Below are 15578 nucleotides of genomic sequence, written 5' to 3'. Positions count from 1 at the left end.
TTTATGAGCACTGCGATACCTAAATCTGGTCTTAGGCCTCAAGCCGAAAACCTGACTCAGAGACGACCTTACCTGACCGCAGTGCCCCTATTAACCCCTTCCCAGCTACACCTTGGTAGACTGGACTACCAGCCCCTTCAGAACCCATACCACCTCTGGGTAATGGCATCCACTTTAGGGTACTTTCTTCTCCTGCAAAGTCCAAAACACCCGCCACCAGCACCCAAAGGTAACTCCTTACCTTTGGGCGCCCCTCCACACCCTCAACGCTCGCTGGATCCCGTCTTGCAGGCCCAACACCCACATGTCAATCCCCACGTCGGTCAAATGTACTCCATCTTTCAGCTGATACCTCCACATATCCACCTTCAGCTCAGGGTGTCTAACCACCAAGCCCCCATTCCTGATCACAAACTTAGCCACGTCCCGATTGATCTTTCTCCTGGCCCTGTTCACGCCTTCCCACGATCTGGCCATCCGCCATGATGACCTGCCCACAATGTCGGACCATATCACTACCGTATCCGGGTAGGACATGCGAATTCGCAGAAAATCGAATTTGATGTCGCGTGCGACATCCAACATAGTACGAATCCCAAGGTCGTTGCCCCCCGCATGTATCAATAAAACATCCGGCGGGCGATCCAACCGTGCAAACTTGTGCACTTCCGGCACCACCCTGCTCCACAACATCCCCGGGAACCCCAACCACCGCACCATCGCTTCCTGTCTTGGGATCCCCAGCTGTCGACCGTCCGGTCGCCTATCTGCTCTTGCCGCCCCCCTATGAACGAAGGAGTGGCCCATTATCCAGACCAGCCCTTGTCCCGCACCTGAAAGACAGCAAGTAAGAAAACCATCACAAATAAGTCCCATCGGGAGACGAACCCCATCCCCGACCCCAACATGTTCCCTTAACCAAAAAACCCCCGTTCCACTCCCACCAACATTGGAAGTGGCCCCTTAACCTTCTTGGGACGTATGTTAACCTGCACCCCCACTCACCCCTAGTTCTACCAGGAGCTGGGGCCTAACATATAGTCGAAACCTCCTGGACTCCCATCTGCCAATCTTCTTCACCAATTCCTCATCCAAGCCACAACGGGCCGCTTCCGTCGCAGCCCCAATCCGAAAAGAATGCGCCGAGAACTCCTGAGCCACAAGGCCCAAAGCCCCCAGGCACCGTCTAAACACCGTCACGAATTGATACCGCGACAACGCCGTACCATCCTCATGCAGCAAAAAAGACCCGCCCAACTCCGGCCGTACGTCCAAAAATTCCTGCACCACCCTAACAGGGCATAATTCCGACCCCTCAATAGGGAAAACTCGCACCACTTTTCCCTTCCCTTTCTGGTCCGTCTTGGACCGACGTAGTAACATTTTCACCCCTTCTCGCGTCCATGCCACATCACCGGCCAACATGCCACCCTGTACCGTCTTCGAGGGGCTAACCAATTCCCCTATTCGAAAAGCTCCAAAAAACGCCAACGCGAACGCCACCCTAAACAATAACACCTCAAACTGGGACGAACAAACTGTCCCCAACTTTCCCATAATACCCTTCAATATTTCAAACGACACCGGGCGCCGAGAATCCGCCCGACGCCCCTGTTTCCTGTAACCTTTTAGGGCCTGCCGGACACAAAAGTCCTTCGTAAAGTCCGGACACCCTTGCCACTTAAACAGAAAAGCCAAGCCGGCCAATTTTTTGTCCAACATGGACTGAGACACCCCGGCCTCCATGTTCCTGGCCAAGAAATAAATCACCAATCCCTTGACCTCGGGACCGGCCGGGTCCACCTCGGCCTCCCTAACCAACGCCTGCCATTCTGCCCAAACCTTCTCATAAGCCCTCCAAGTGGTCACACTTACCGACTTTTTGATCCAACTGGAGACAATTCCAACGGAATCCTCCAAAGCCACTCCGGACAGGGTACCCCTTGCTCCTCTGCCTCCGGCGCCAGCTCCCGAAACCGGTCCCACTGAAAGCGAGACAGAGCGTCAGCCACTACATTCTCCACCCCCGGTAGATGCACCGCATACACAAATATGTTCATCTGCAAACAGCGCAGCACCAGGTGCCGTAATAGCCGAATAACTGGAGGAGAGGACGCCGTAACTCTGTTGATCACCTGGACCACCCCCAGATTGTCCCCATGGAACCGCACCTTCCGGTCCCGGAAGGCCGCCCCCCACAACTCTACTGCCAGCACCACCGGAAACAATTCCAACAGCACCAAGTTCTTTGTGAACCCCGCCTCCAACCAGGCCTGAGGCCAAGGGCCCGCACTCCATTGCCCCTGAAAGTATGCCCCAAAACCTGCGCCTCCGGCCGCATCCGTGAACAACTCCATGTCAAAGTTACTAACCGGACCGGACATCCACAATGCCCTGCCGTTGAAGGATTCCAAAAAGGAGTGCCACACCAACAAATCCTCCCTATGTTCTTTCCCCAGGCGCACATAGTGCCTGGGTGACCTGACCCCCGCTGTGGCCGCCGAAAGGCGCCTGCAAAAAACCCTCCCCATGGGGAGAATGCGGCACGCAAAGTTTAGCTTCCCCAGGAGCGACTGCAGCGCTCGGAGTTGCACTTTCCGCAAACCAACCATCTCCTGTATCTCAGCCTTGAGGCCTTCCAGCTTGTCCAGTGGCAACCTACATTCCATCACCTCCGAATCAATTACAATGCCCAAGAATTGGATGACCGATCTCGGTCCCTCCGTTTTCTCGGGCGCCAGCGGCACACCAAAACGCTCCGCAATGTGTTCCAGCGTGGCCAACAACACTGCGCAAATCCGTGACCCCGCCGGTCCAACGCAGAGAAAGTCGTCCAGATAGTGGATCACGGAGCTCACTCCAGACACATCCCGAACCACCCACTCCAGGAAAGAACTAAACCGTTCAAACAGCGCGCAGGAAATGGAGCAGCCCATCGGTAGGCACTTGTCTACGTAGAACTCCCCACCCCAATGGCAACCCAACAGCCGAAAACTATCCGGGTGGACCGGCAGGAGCCGAAACGCCGCCTCAATGTCCGACTTGGCCATCAAGGCCCCCCGGCCATACCGCCTAACCCAGCCCACCGCAGCGTCAAAGGAGGTGTAGCTCACCGTACACTCCTCCATGCTGATAGCGTCGTTAACCGACCCCCCCCTTGGAAACGACAAATGATGAATGAGCCGGAATTTGTTCGGCTCCTTCTTAGGCACCACCCCCAAAGGTGAAACCACCAAATCGTCCAAGGGAGGCGAAACAAATGGGCCCCCCATCCTGCCCAACGCCACTTCCTTCAGCAGTTTCTCCGAAACCACCTCCGGATGTTGTAACGCGGAACGCAAATTTTTTGCCACCGGGGGGACCACCGCCAACTTGCACGGAATGCTGAAACCCACGGAGAATCCCCTTTCCAACAACAGGGCGGCCGCCCTGTCAGGATATCTACCGAGAAACGGTCGCATCCTTTCCACCATCACCGGAGTCCTCCCTCTTACTTGAAGCATCTCCGGAACGGCCCTTGCCTTGTTTAAAACACCGGGAAGAGGGGTGATTGCCACCACAGCCGGAGCACTCGTGCTTGAACCGGCAAGACCCTCCGAACTTGCAGTTTCCTTCGTTGAACTGCCAGCAGACCCCCTTTTTCTTTCCGGCCGACTGTCCTGGGGAAGAGGTTCCACCGGCCCCCCCCTGAAAAAACGGCGTGGACGTCCGTGGGGCCGACATAAGCCGCATCCAAAGGCCGATGTCTTTAGTGTCCCACCTAATATCCGGCCTGATAGCCCGGCGTTGCCGGAACTGCTCATCATACCGGAGCCACCCAGTGCCCCCGTAGCACCGGTAGGCCTCGCTAATCGCCTCCTGGTAACTAAAAAGCGCCGAACAGTGTTCGGGGTTTTTCTCGCCGATCACGCTCGCCATGATCGAGTATGCCTGCGACCAGTTCGCAAAAGTTCTAGGTATAAGCCTATACCTCCTCTTCTCCTCGTCTTCTTTTTTGGACTCCTCCGGCTTAACCCTATCCAGGTTAAACTTTTCCAGCGGTAACAACGCAAATATCTCTACATATTCGCTCTTCCAAATCTTTTCCCGCACCTCCGGCTTCAAATGTGAACCCAGCGGTGCCTCATAACAGGTATACACCTCCCCTTTAGCTGCGTCCGCCAACCGGACCAAATCCCTCTTCTTTGCGGAATCGACCCCCGCATCTCCTTTATCCGCAGGCGGCACCCCATTCCCCGCTGCCACCGCCCCTACCTCTTGCCCCTTGTCCACAGGCACCACTGGCCCCGACACGGCGACCGCCACTGCAGGTGGCGTGACCCCGGACCCCCCCGCCGGACCCCATGCTGCCGCGGGGCTAACGGCGGGGCTGCTCCCCCCCTTCAGCTGGCTCACCAATGCTTCTAGGCCCACCAAAAACCGGTGCAAACCCCCATCCTCTCCCGACTGTTCCCCCAAGGCACCCGAACCCCCACTACTCGCCCCAGCGGGCACCCCTAAACGCCTACGGGGACCCCCCCGTCCCCCCACTGACACCCCCATATTTTGTACATTAGAAGACAAAGCCAAAAACGACTCACCGGGCTGTCTGGAAGCAATCCCATCAGCCGTCCGGCTTGGCTCCCGCGCTGCGACCTCCGTCCTGGGCACGACATCCTCCTCCGACAGCTCCCCTTCCGATCGATCTCCAGGGTGACCCTCCTCACCCGATGAAAGCCCACCAGGCGACTCGGGCCTGGGAGCCGTGGGCCCAGAGCTGGACTCGCTCTCGCTGCGCACCCTGGACCCGTGAACCGACTTCCTCGTTGCTTTCCTCGGTGCCTCGTACATTCTGCCGTCTTCCCCTCCCCCGCGCTCCCTCACCACGGGGCTGGATTGGAGGTGGCTAGCCGCGGATGCTGGGGAGCTAGCCACCGCAGGGACCGATGTGCGTTGCTGAGGCTCTCGGCCCTCCGGTGCAAAACCGGGGTTGGAGCCCGCATCCCTCCGATCGTCTCGCCGAGCGGACCTGGCCGCCGCAGAGGAGCCCCCTGGCCGCCCCCTCCCTGCCCCACGCTGCCGCTCAATGGTCTTCTCCTGGCGCCCCCCCGCCGCTGTACGTTTCGCTGGGGGGCCCGAGGGGGCCCGGATGGGGCTGCCCTCCCTCCTATGGGACCGGGTGGACGGACCAGGTGAATAACGCACAGGGGGCCGGGACACCCGTGAACGCGGGGTGTCCCCCCCCCCCCCCCCCCGGCCCGGTGAAATAGTCACATTGCCCCGCTCCGCAGGACGAGGCCCATGCGTTACTGTGGTGCCCCCCTCCCCCCCCCGGACGGGTGAAACAGACCTGGCATCCCCCTGTGGCATGAGCGGCCCCAGCAAGGACTGGAGCCACCCCTCTCCGCGGCGATCCGCCTCCTCCCTGAGCTGGGCGAGCATGGCCTCAACCCCGGACATGGTACCAGGCGGCTGGGTGGGAAAAAAATCAACTCCCCGGCTGCGGCCTAGCGGCGCTCGTTTTTTTTTTTTTTTTTTTTTTTTTATAGCTTGTACCTGTAGCAGGTAGCCTGGGCTAGCGCCCCCCGGTCGCGGCCTGCCTCTCAGCAGCGGTGTAGATGGTAGCAGGAAAACGGGCCCACCCGGCGCCCCTGTAACAATCCGATCGCCCGAAAATTTAGCCCCCGGTCGCGGCCTGCCCCTCCCTGGAAGTTCTGGCAGAGCAAAGATGCCCAGCAGCTCTAAGTCCGTCGATCCCGCAAATAAAGCCCCCGGTCGCGGCCTACCTCCCCCGGATGGTTCTGGCAGAGCAACAGAGTCCCCAGCAGAAACTTCGCCCCTCGTGCTGCTTAGCCCGGGAAGCGTGGGAGGGTGATTTATAACCTCCCCTCCCACCGCTCTCCTTCACTGCAACCCCTCCCACTGACCATGGCAGGGCTTTCCTTTAACCCCGTCATGGCCGGCCCTGCGCCTATGCTGTGGGTTTTTTGCTCCGGGCCTCTCTGACCTGGCTCTAGGGACCTCTGCCACAGACCTGGCTCTAGGGACCTCTGCCACAGACCTGGCTCTAGGGACCTCTGCCACAGACCTGGCTCTAGGGACCTCTGCCACAGGCCTAATACTTGGATGAGCTCAATGTATTGAGCGAATCCTCCCAGTAGATTGAGCTTGGGTCACCGGGTGACAGTGGAAGTGTACCTGTCAATGTCCCGGTCACCAGATCCCCGATGGTTCGTTCAAGTCTCTCAGACAACCTGCCTCCGGGTTCTCCTTAAACGGACCCCCACCGCACAGCACACAGCTTGGGATCTTTCAATTCAGCTGGGGACCCAGTAAGTCACTGGGGCCCCTATCAGCATCAGCATGGAGCTCCGCGTAGCATGCGACCCCAGCCTGGTAGGTCATATCGCCAGGGTCCGTTGGATGCTCACACCCTAAAGGTGGGTGCCGCACCTGGAACCCACGAAGAACCAAGAAAGATGGCGCCTGCCACAGATATACTCTCCCCCAGCATGCCCCGCGAGGGAAAACCCCTCTAATTGGCTGCTGGGGAAAAGTGGCTCTGCCAGAACCCCTCTAGCGCCGCCTGTCGCCCAGGGGTGGGAACGCACCCCTGGAGCATAGACTGACCTACAGGACAGTTCAGGAATGACAGCAGCCCAAATTTAACAAATTATGAATGGGAGCAAAAATAACTCTCCCATTCCCCACTAACTTTAGCGTAGTGCCTATACTGAAAGTAAGGGGGCGCTACATGTGGAATGGGAGGAAGCTGGACAGGAATTTCAGGACAGGCACTAATGATCCTGGGAAAATGGAAGATCTATGGGAAGTCATGTGATTTCTCAGAAGCCGAGTGCTAAAGAAAAGTGAAAGTAACATTGTTATCAGATTGGAAGACAATAACAGTCTGACTTTTATCGGAGACGCCCCACATTGCTGGGAAATACAAAGAGCGTCACACACACAGTGAGTACATTCCACCAGGGACGTACTTAGAGCATATGGCACCCGGGACGGATCCTGGCATCACCCCCCAACTTTACACACCTTTACATTACACAGACCCATGCACCTCTGGGCCCCTTTACATTACACAGACCCATGCACCTCTGGGCCCCTTTACATTACACAGACCCATGCACCTCTGGGCCCCTTTACATTACACAGACCCCTGCACCTCTGGACCCCTGCACATTGCACAGACCCATGCACCTCTGGGCCCCTTTACATTACACAGACCCATGCACCTCTGGGCCCCTTTTACGTTACACAGACCCATGCACCTCTGGGCCCCTTTACATTACACAGACCCCTGTACCTCTGGGCCCCTTTACATTACACAGACCCATGCACCTCTGGGCCCCTTTACATTACACAGACCCATGCACCTCTGGGCCCCTTTTACGTTACACAGACCCATGCACCTCTGGGCCCCTTTACATTACACAGACCCCTGTACCTCTGGGCCCCTTTACATTACACAGACCCATGCACCTCTGGGCCCCTTTACATTACACAGACCCTGTACCTCTGGGCCCCTTTTACGTTACACAGACCCATGCACCTCTGGGCCACTTTACATTACACATACCCATGCACCTCTGGGCCCCTTTACATTACACAGACCCTGTACCTCTGGGCCCCTTTACATTACACAGACCCATGCACCTCTGGGCCCCTTTACATTACACAGACCCCTGCACCTCTGTACCCCTGCACATTGCACAGACCCCTGCACCTCTGGGCCCCTTTACATTGCACAGACCCCTGCACCTCTGGGCCCCTTTACATTACACAGACCCCTGCACCTCTGGGCCCCTTTACATTACATAGCACCCTGCACCTCTGAACCCCTTTACATTACACAGCACCCTGCACCTCTGGGCCCCTTTACATTACACAGACCCATGCACCTCTGGACCCCTGCACATTGCACAGACCCCTGCACCTCTGGGCATGGGCGTAGGAACCGGAGGGGACGGGGGGGACGCATCCCCCCCAGGAAATAATGCGGGGGGGACAGGTATGGTAAAATCCCCCCCAGGTTAGGAGGACTTGGAGCACTGCTGCCCAGTGGCTTATCCAAGGTATGGCAGCCATGGCAAGTACCATGGGCGCCATGTGGGGGGGGGGGGGGGGCGACAAAAAAAGAAACCAAAAAAAAATTCCCACCCACACCCGTCCTCCTGCGGGCCGCCTCCCACACTATAGCCCCCGGTGAAGGCACAGCACTTCACTTGTAGTACTCTTACTTGGCTGGATGGCAGTGTTTTCGGAGAGTGACAGGTGCGGGCACCCCCATGCTTGTAGATGAGTGTGACTGTCCAGACCATCGTGATTCGGCTAATTGGCGGTGGCGGAGGCGGAGATTTCCTCCTCTGCGCGGCTTTCATCTTCTCCCCGAGCGGGTCGGTGACGTCACGTGAGGTCGCAGTCACTGAGGAGAACTTCAGCTGACAGAGGAATTGGACTCTGGAACCCGAGCCCCCAAGCCAGGCAGCACTGCAGCAGCGGCAGCAGGTACAACATAGCTATCATCATGTGCATATGATGTGACAGTGTGCCAAGCCAGCCCACCTGCCAAGCAGCCAATCAAATATGGTGTCTGCTTGCTCAATATGGATTAAATAAACTGTAATTATGCATAGCCATAGATATCATAAATAAAGTGATTTGTGCAACAGCTGGTACTACTTTCACAAATCACTTTATTTATGATATCTATGGCTATGCATAATTATAATTTATTTAAACAATTTTGAGCAAGCAGACACCATATTTGATTGGCTGCTTGCTTCTGTTTGGGCCTGTGCCTGGCACATTTATGACTATGACTAGGCTATTTTCACACTGGGGCTTTGCGCCGTTGGCGGTAAAGCGCCACTATTTTAGCTGCGCTTTACTGTTGTTTTTGCGGCGCTATTCAGCCACTAGTGGGACGCCTTAAAGATGCGGCTGGCAGGAGTTTTTTGAGCATCCTGCCAGCGCACCACTAGCTGCCCAAAAAAGGTTAAAACCACCCGCAAATCGCCGCTTTGCTGGCGCTTTGCTGGCACTTTGCTGACTGTTTGTGGCGCTGCCCATTGATATCAATGGGCAGGGGCGCTTTAAAAAGCAGTGTTTACACTGTTCCTACAGCGCCACAAAGATGTGGCTAGCAGGAATTTTTTGAGCGTCCTGCCAGCGCACCGCTCCAGTGTGAAAGCCCTCGGACTTTTACAATAGAGTAAGAAAAGAGACTCTTTTAGGGCGCTTTGCAGGGCTTTCCCTGAGTGCTTTCACACTGGAGCGGTGCGCTGGCAGGACATTAAAAAATGTCCTGCAAGCAGCATCTTTTAAGCGCTGTAGGAGCGGCTCCTAAAGCGCCCCTGCCCATTGAAATCAAAGTGGCGCTTTGCGGGCGTTTTTTTTTTACCTGTTCTCGGCCGCTAGCGAGGGTTTAAAGAGCCACACTAGCGGCTGAATAATGCCGCGAATAAGACGGTAAAGCGCCGCTAAAAATAGTGTTGCTTTACCGCCAATGCCCCCACCTCCCAAGTGTGAAAGAGGCCTTAAAGCAGGGCTCAAGTCCTGCGGGAACACGTGGGAACGGAGTCCCTGCACTTTTTTCACAGCAGGAACTCAGTTCCCTTTGCAGGACTAGAGCAGCCAAGCCGCCCGAGCCAATCCTTCACTAAGCGGCGATGCCCAGCTCGAGTCACTGTCAGGGGCAGGCGAACCTTAGTAATCCTTTATGTTACTGGTCGCTTCCTGTATATGCAATCATCAGGTAATGTGCAGGTATTCCGTCACTTCCTCGATGCCGCAATGTCTCCTGGGAGCTTTTGTCATTGTTCCCAGGAGACATTGCGGAGGTCTGCCGCGAGTTATCGCAGGATTTAGAAAGAACTTGCTTCTTTCTAAATCCTGCGATAACTCGCGGCGGACCTCCGCAATGTCTCTTGGGAACAATGACAAAAGCTCCCAGGAGACATTGCGGCATCGAGGAAGTGACGGAATACCCGCACACTACCCGATGAATCCATATACAGGAAGCGGCCAGTAACAAAGGATTACTAAGGTACAGTGGATCGAAAAAAAAAAAACATGCGGTTTAGTAATTATGCATATGAGCATGAGTGTCAGAGGCGCTGGCGCAGCAGTGGCAGAGGACTGTATCCATTATGAGGAAACATCCCCTGCACTGCTGCGTGTCCCTGATCATCACAGTGCCACTGCCAGTGAGTGTGACCTGTCTTTGTTCCACTGCGTGCAGTCACTGTCTCTGATGTTCCGTTCCACCTGGCGAGTAAAAATGCTGTCCCCCCCAGATTTGTAAGGGTTCCTACACCCATGCCTCTGGGCCCCTTTACATTACACAGACCCATGCACCTCTGGGCCCCTTTACATTACACAGACCTATGCACCTCTGGGCCCCTTTACATTACACAGACCCAGGGCCGGCACTACCACTAGGCGGATTAGGCAGCCGCCTAGAGCGCACTGCCCCCTAGAGCGCAACTATGGCTGGTGTGTATACACAGCTCTCTGCCGAGAAGATGACACAGCCGTGTGTGTGTAGAGCCGGGTGTCAGTAACAGGACAGACAAGTGCGAGGAGGGGGGAGGAGCGCAGAGACGGCTCAGTCACTGGGGAATGCAGATTGTTAGTGGAGCCGCTCTGCAGTACATGTGTATGGGAGAGATCTGCGCTCCTCTCCTTCCTAGGAACAATACACAGAGCAGCCTGGAACTCAAGCGTCTTCCGCCCAGCTCCCGACACTCATCCTGAAACTTTCAGGACTGGATTATATGATACCAGCCTTCAGTTCAGCTCTTCCTCCTGATAACCCCCCCAGCTCCTTGGAATGTTCCACCCCCTCCCCTGGTCACATTGCACAGGTCACAGCATGGCAGGTTTTGGAAGCAGAGGATGTGGGTGAGTGATCAGTGCCCAGCTACACCTGTTATTACTGATATCAGTGCTGTGCAGGGCGGTCAGTGTGTTGGGTCTCTTTATGTTTCTTTCTTCTGCTGGTGACCCCCCATGGAAGACATTGCCTACAGATCAGGCTGCTGCCCTGGTTACTGCTGATACTGCCTGGGGGTGCAGCATTTACCAGAACTGGGCTGTATTTTTTACAACCACTGTGCCCATTATGAGGGGTTCCCACCAACCCTGTGCTGAGTTCCCGGGTCTGTACACCTGCAGCGCCCATTATGAGGGGTTCCCACCATCCCTGTGCTGAGTTCCCGGGTCTGTACCCCCCGCTGTGCCCATTATGAGGGGTTCCCACCATCCCTGTGCTGAGTTCCTGGGTCTGTACACCCGCTGTGCCCATTATGAGGGGTTCCCACCATCGCTGTGCTGAGTTCCCGGGTCTGTACACCCGCTGTGCCCATTATGAGGGGTTCTCACCATCCCTGTGCTGAGTTCCCGGGTCTGTACACCCGCTGTGCCCATTATGAGGGGTTCCCACCATCCCTGTGCTGAGTTCCCGGGTCTGTACACCCGCTGTGCCCATTATGAGGGGTTCCCACCATCCCTGTGCTGAGTTCCCGGGTCTGTACACCCGCTGTGCCCATTATGAGGGGTTCTCACCATCCCTGTGCTGAGTTCCCGGGTCTGTACACCCGCTGTGCCCATTATGAGGGGTTTCCATCATCCCTGTGCTGAGTTCCCGGGTCTGTACACCCGCTGTGCCCATTATGAAGGGTTCCCACCATCCCTGTGCCGAGTTCCCGGGTCTGTACACCCGCTGTGCCCATTATGAGGGGTTCTCACCATCCCTGTGCTGAGTTCCCGGGTCTGTACACCCGCTGTGCCCATTATGAGGGGTTCCCACCATCCCTGTGCTGAGTTCCCGGGTCTGTACACCCGCTGTGCCCATTATGAGAGGTTCCCACCATCCCTGTGCTGAGTTCCCGGGTCTGTATACCCGCTGTGCCCCATTATGAGGGGTTCCCACTGATAAGCTGCCCTGATGGAGGTGGAACTCCATATCGCTAGCCTAGAGCACACATCAGTCAGGGGCGCCGTACTGATGCCCCACACCACCTTCAGGCTCAGTGACTGACCCCCCCCCCCCCCCAAGAAAAAATGGTAGCAATCTAAAAAAGGTGGGGTATACATGGGCAGGAAAAAGGGGTGGAGCCAAAGGGGGGGGCGCAAAATGAGGTTTCGCCTAGGGTGTCAAAAATCCTTGCACCAGCCCTGCACAGACCCCTGCAATGAGATGATCAGAGACTGCAGACATAGCACAGGAGATTTTCAGAGACTGCAGACATGGTACAGGAGATGATCAAAGACTGCAGACATGGTACAGGAGATGATCAGAGACTGCAGACATAGCACAGGAGATGGTCAGAGACTGCAGACATAATACAGGAGATGATCAGAGACTGCAGACATGGTACAGGAGATGGTCAGAGACTGCAGACATAGCGCAGGCGATGGTCAGAGACTGCAGACATAGCGCAGGCGATGGTCAGAAACTGCAGACATGATTGATTCAGGAGATGGTGTCCCATTGTGTTTCTTACTGTAGGGGGGCAGGGCTGGACATGTGATGTCACTGATCGTTGTTCCCTTTAACAGGGAACAGACGATCAGTGTCAAGCCACACAGAAGAACCGGGAAGGTTTGTTAACACTCACCTCTCCCCGTTTTTCAGCTTCTGTGACTGAAATGGTGGGACACTGGCAGCGATCGGGTCCGCGGGTCGCGAGTGTGTCGCCAGCGTTGCACTCGCGACGACGTATATCGGCGTGAAGGGTTCCTCAGGTGGTAAATGGGTCTGTGAATCTTCTAGCCTGATCCAGCAGTAAATCCTCCATAAAAAAGAAACAATCAAACAATCAGCGCAGCACGCGCAGAGCTCTGGCTAAATTGCTGATTAGGAGCTGAAATGGTTAACAGCGGCAGCAGCGTCTTCCTGAGATCTTATCAGTGTGATCAGGCAATGTGCAGGTCAGGTTATAGGCAGATAAAAGAAAACAAAGTAACCAGCAAGACTAAGGGGAGGGGAGGCTGATCGGTAACATAGGAAGACACTGCAGCCGACCAGCTACATGTTACTGAGCTCCGCACGATCCTGTTGTTTCTATTTAGCCACAGCTGTGTGTCCTGCAGAACTTGTATTGGGTGGCAGCATTTGATGGCACAGTGGCAGCATTTGATGGTACAGTGGCAGCTATTGATGGCACAGTGGCAGCATTTGATGGTACAGTGGCAGCTATTGATGGCACAGTGGCAGCATTTGATGGCACAGTGGCTGCTATTGATGGCACAGTGGCTGCTATTGATGGCACAGTGGCAGCATTTGATGGCACAGTGGCTGCATTTGATGGCACAGTGGCTGCTATTGATGGGCACAGTGGCTGCATTTGATGGCACAGTGGCGGCAATTGATGGCACAGTGGCTGCTATTGATGGCACAGTGGCAGCATTTGATGGCACAGTGGCAGCTATTGATGGCACAGTGGCTGAGGGCCACAAAATATATATCCAAATTACCAGGGGGGCCCACAATAAACCTGGAACGGGGGCCGCAATTGGCCCTCGGGCCGGACTTTAGACATGCCTGCTATAAAGGTATTTGGAGGAATTTAGTTCCATTTACAAGAAATGAAATCACTGTTCTAAGGACAACCCCTCCAGCATAGAAAGTGAAAGAAAAGCAGATATACTATATAAATCAGGACTAAGTATCTCAGGTTTCTATCCTTAGTCCCGGTCTACAAGTACCATTCAGAAGGAGGGTGAGTTAGTTTCACTTTCATTTCTACACGGGAAGCCATGAGGATACAATGTTACTCTTCTTTACTTTCTTCTATTTCTTTAGGTCTTTATTGTATTATGGCTTTATTTTTATTTTTATGGCTTGATGTCTTTCTCTTTATATCATTATGGCTCTATATATTTTTTTTTATAGCTTTATGTTTTCTACGTCTTTATTGTACCATATCATATTATCATATGGCATTATCTGGACAATTCATGACTATTGTAGTCTGATATTGCAACCCTGTTATTAACCTTCCCCCCTTTTCACCCCAACCCCCCTTTTCCCTTCTCTTAACCCTCTTACCCAGTAAGGACACTGACACAGTAAAATTGGAGTAAATTGGCCACAACAGCCATTTTTATTTTGTAACCAAATTAAATTATATTTTTAACCAAACGTGAAATAGGAATTTCCAACAATTCCAACTTTATTATTAACAAATATTTTATCAAAACTCTTTTATTATTTACACCAGTCCCAATTGGTCTTTGACGGTAAACCCCAGTTAACCTTTTCCTTCACCACCACCACTGCGTTCCATTACCATAACCGGCCTCCAGCCGACCCAGCTCTGAGACACCCCTTTAACCTGCAGTGTACCATCACCGTATTACAGCGGACACCATTCCACTGTAATAACCCCGTAAGGGGGGAGCCATCCCACCGATGAGCCCCCCAACCATTTCCATTCCATCCGTTAACTGCCACCATCAAAGACCAAGGACACCGCCACAGCCCGAAAGGGAAACCCCCCTTTTCCTTACGGGCCCCTCCACACCCGCAGGGCCCTCTGAATTCCCTCCTGCACTCCCAGGACCCACAAGTCCGTCCCCACGTCGGTTAGGTGAACACCATCCCTGAGCAGGTACAGCCCCAAATTAAGCTCCAATTCTCTGTGTCTCACCACTAGCCCCCCATGTTTGGCCACAAACCGCCCTAGCACCTTATTTACCTTTATTCTCCCTTTGTTCACCCGGTCCACTGACCTTGCCATACGCCAGGTAGTTCGCGCGACAATGTCAGACCATACTATCAGCATTCTCGGGAAAGATGCCCGCAACGTCAAGACGTCCGCCTTGACTGCCGTCATCAAGTCCCCTATCGGCCGGATCCCCAAGTCGTTTCCCCCGACGTGCAACAGTAGCACATCAGGAGGTCGGTCGAGCCGAGCATAGCGCTGCACTTCAGACAGCACCCTGCTCCAACCCATCCCGGGGATCCCCAACCACCTGACCGTTGCCTCCCGCCTGGAAATCCCCAACTGCCTACCTTCTGGCCTAGCATCTGCTCTCCTGGCCCCCCTACAAACATATGAATGCCCCATTATCCACACGAGGCCTGGCTTTTCTCCACCTGTAAAACAAAATAAACAATGATCATCCACACCCTAAACATATTGCAATAAACCGGTCCTTTTTTCCTGATCCCACACCTCTCACAAATCCAACGCCAAGTGTGGGCGCACGTAAGAGCGAAATCTCCTAGATTCCCATCTCCCGATTCGTTTTACTGCTGTCTCATCCAACCCGCACCGGGCCGCCTCGGTCGCCGCCCCAATGCGGAAGGAGTGCGAGGCAAACAGCCGCTCGTCCAAACCCGCCTTTTTCAAACATTTTCTAAACAGGGCCGTAAATTGAAACCGTGAAACAAAAGACCCGTCCCCATGCATCAAAAATGGGCCCCCCAACTTGGGGCGTACCTTAAAAAATTCCCTTACCACCCCTACCGGACAAGCCTCTGAACCCGGCAGCGAATACAAAGATACGTCCACCCCTTTTCCCCCTTGATCCGTTTTTGAGCGCTTAAGGCGAAAAACCACTTTGCCCTCTGC

Source organism: Rana temporaria, chromosome 2, assembly GCF_905171775.1.
Source record: "Rana temporaria chromosome 2, aRanTem1.1, whole genome shotgun sequence".
Taxonomy (NCBI): Eukaryota; Metazoa; Chordata; class Amphibia; order Anura; family Ranidae; genus Rana; species Rana temporaria.
Note: the sequence above shows the minus strand (reverse complement) of the source record.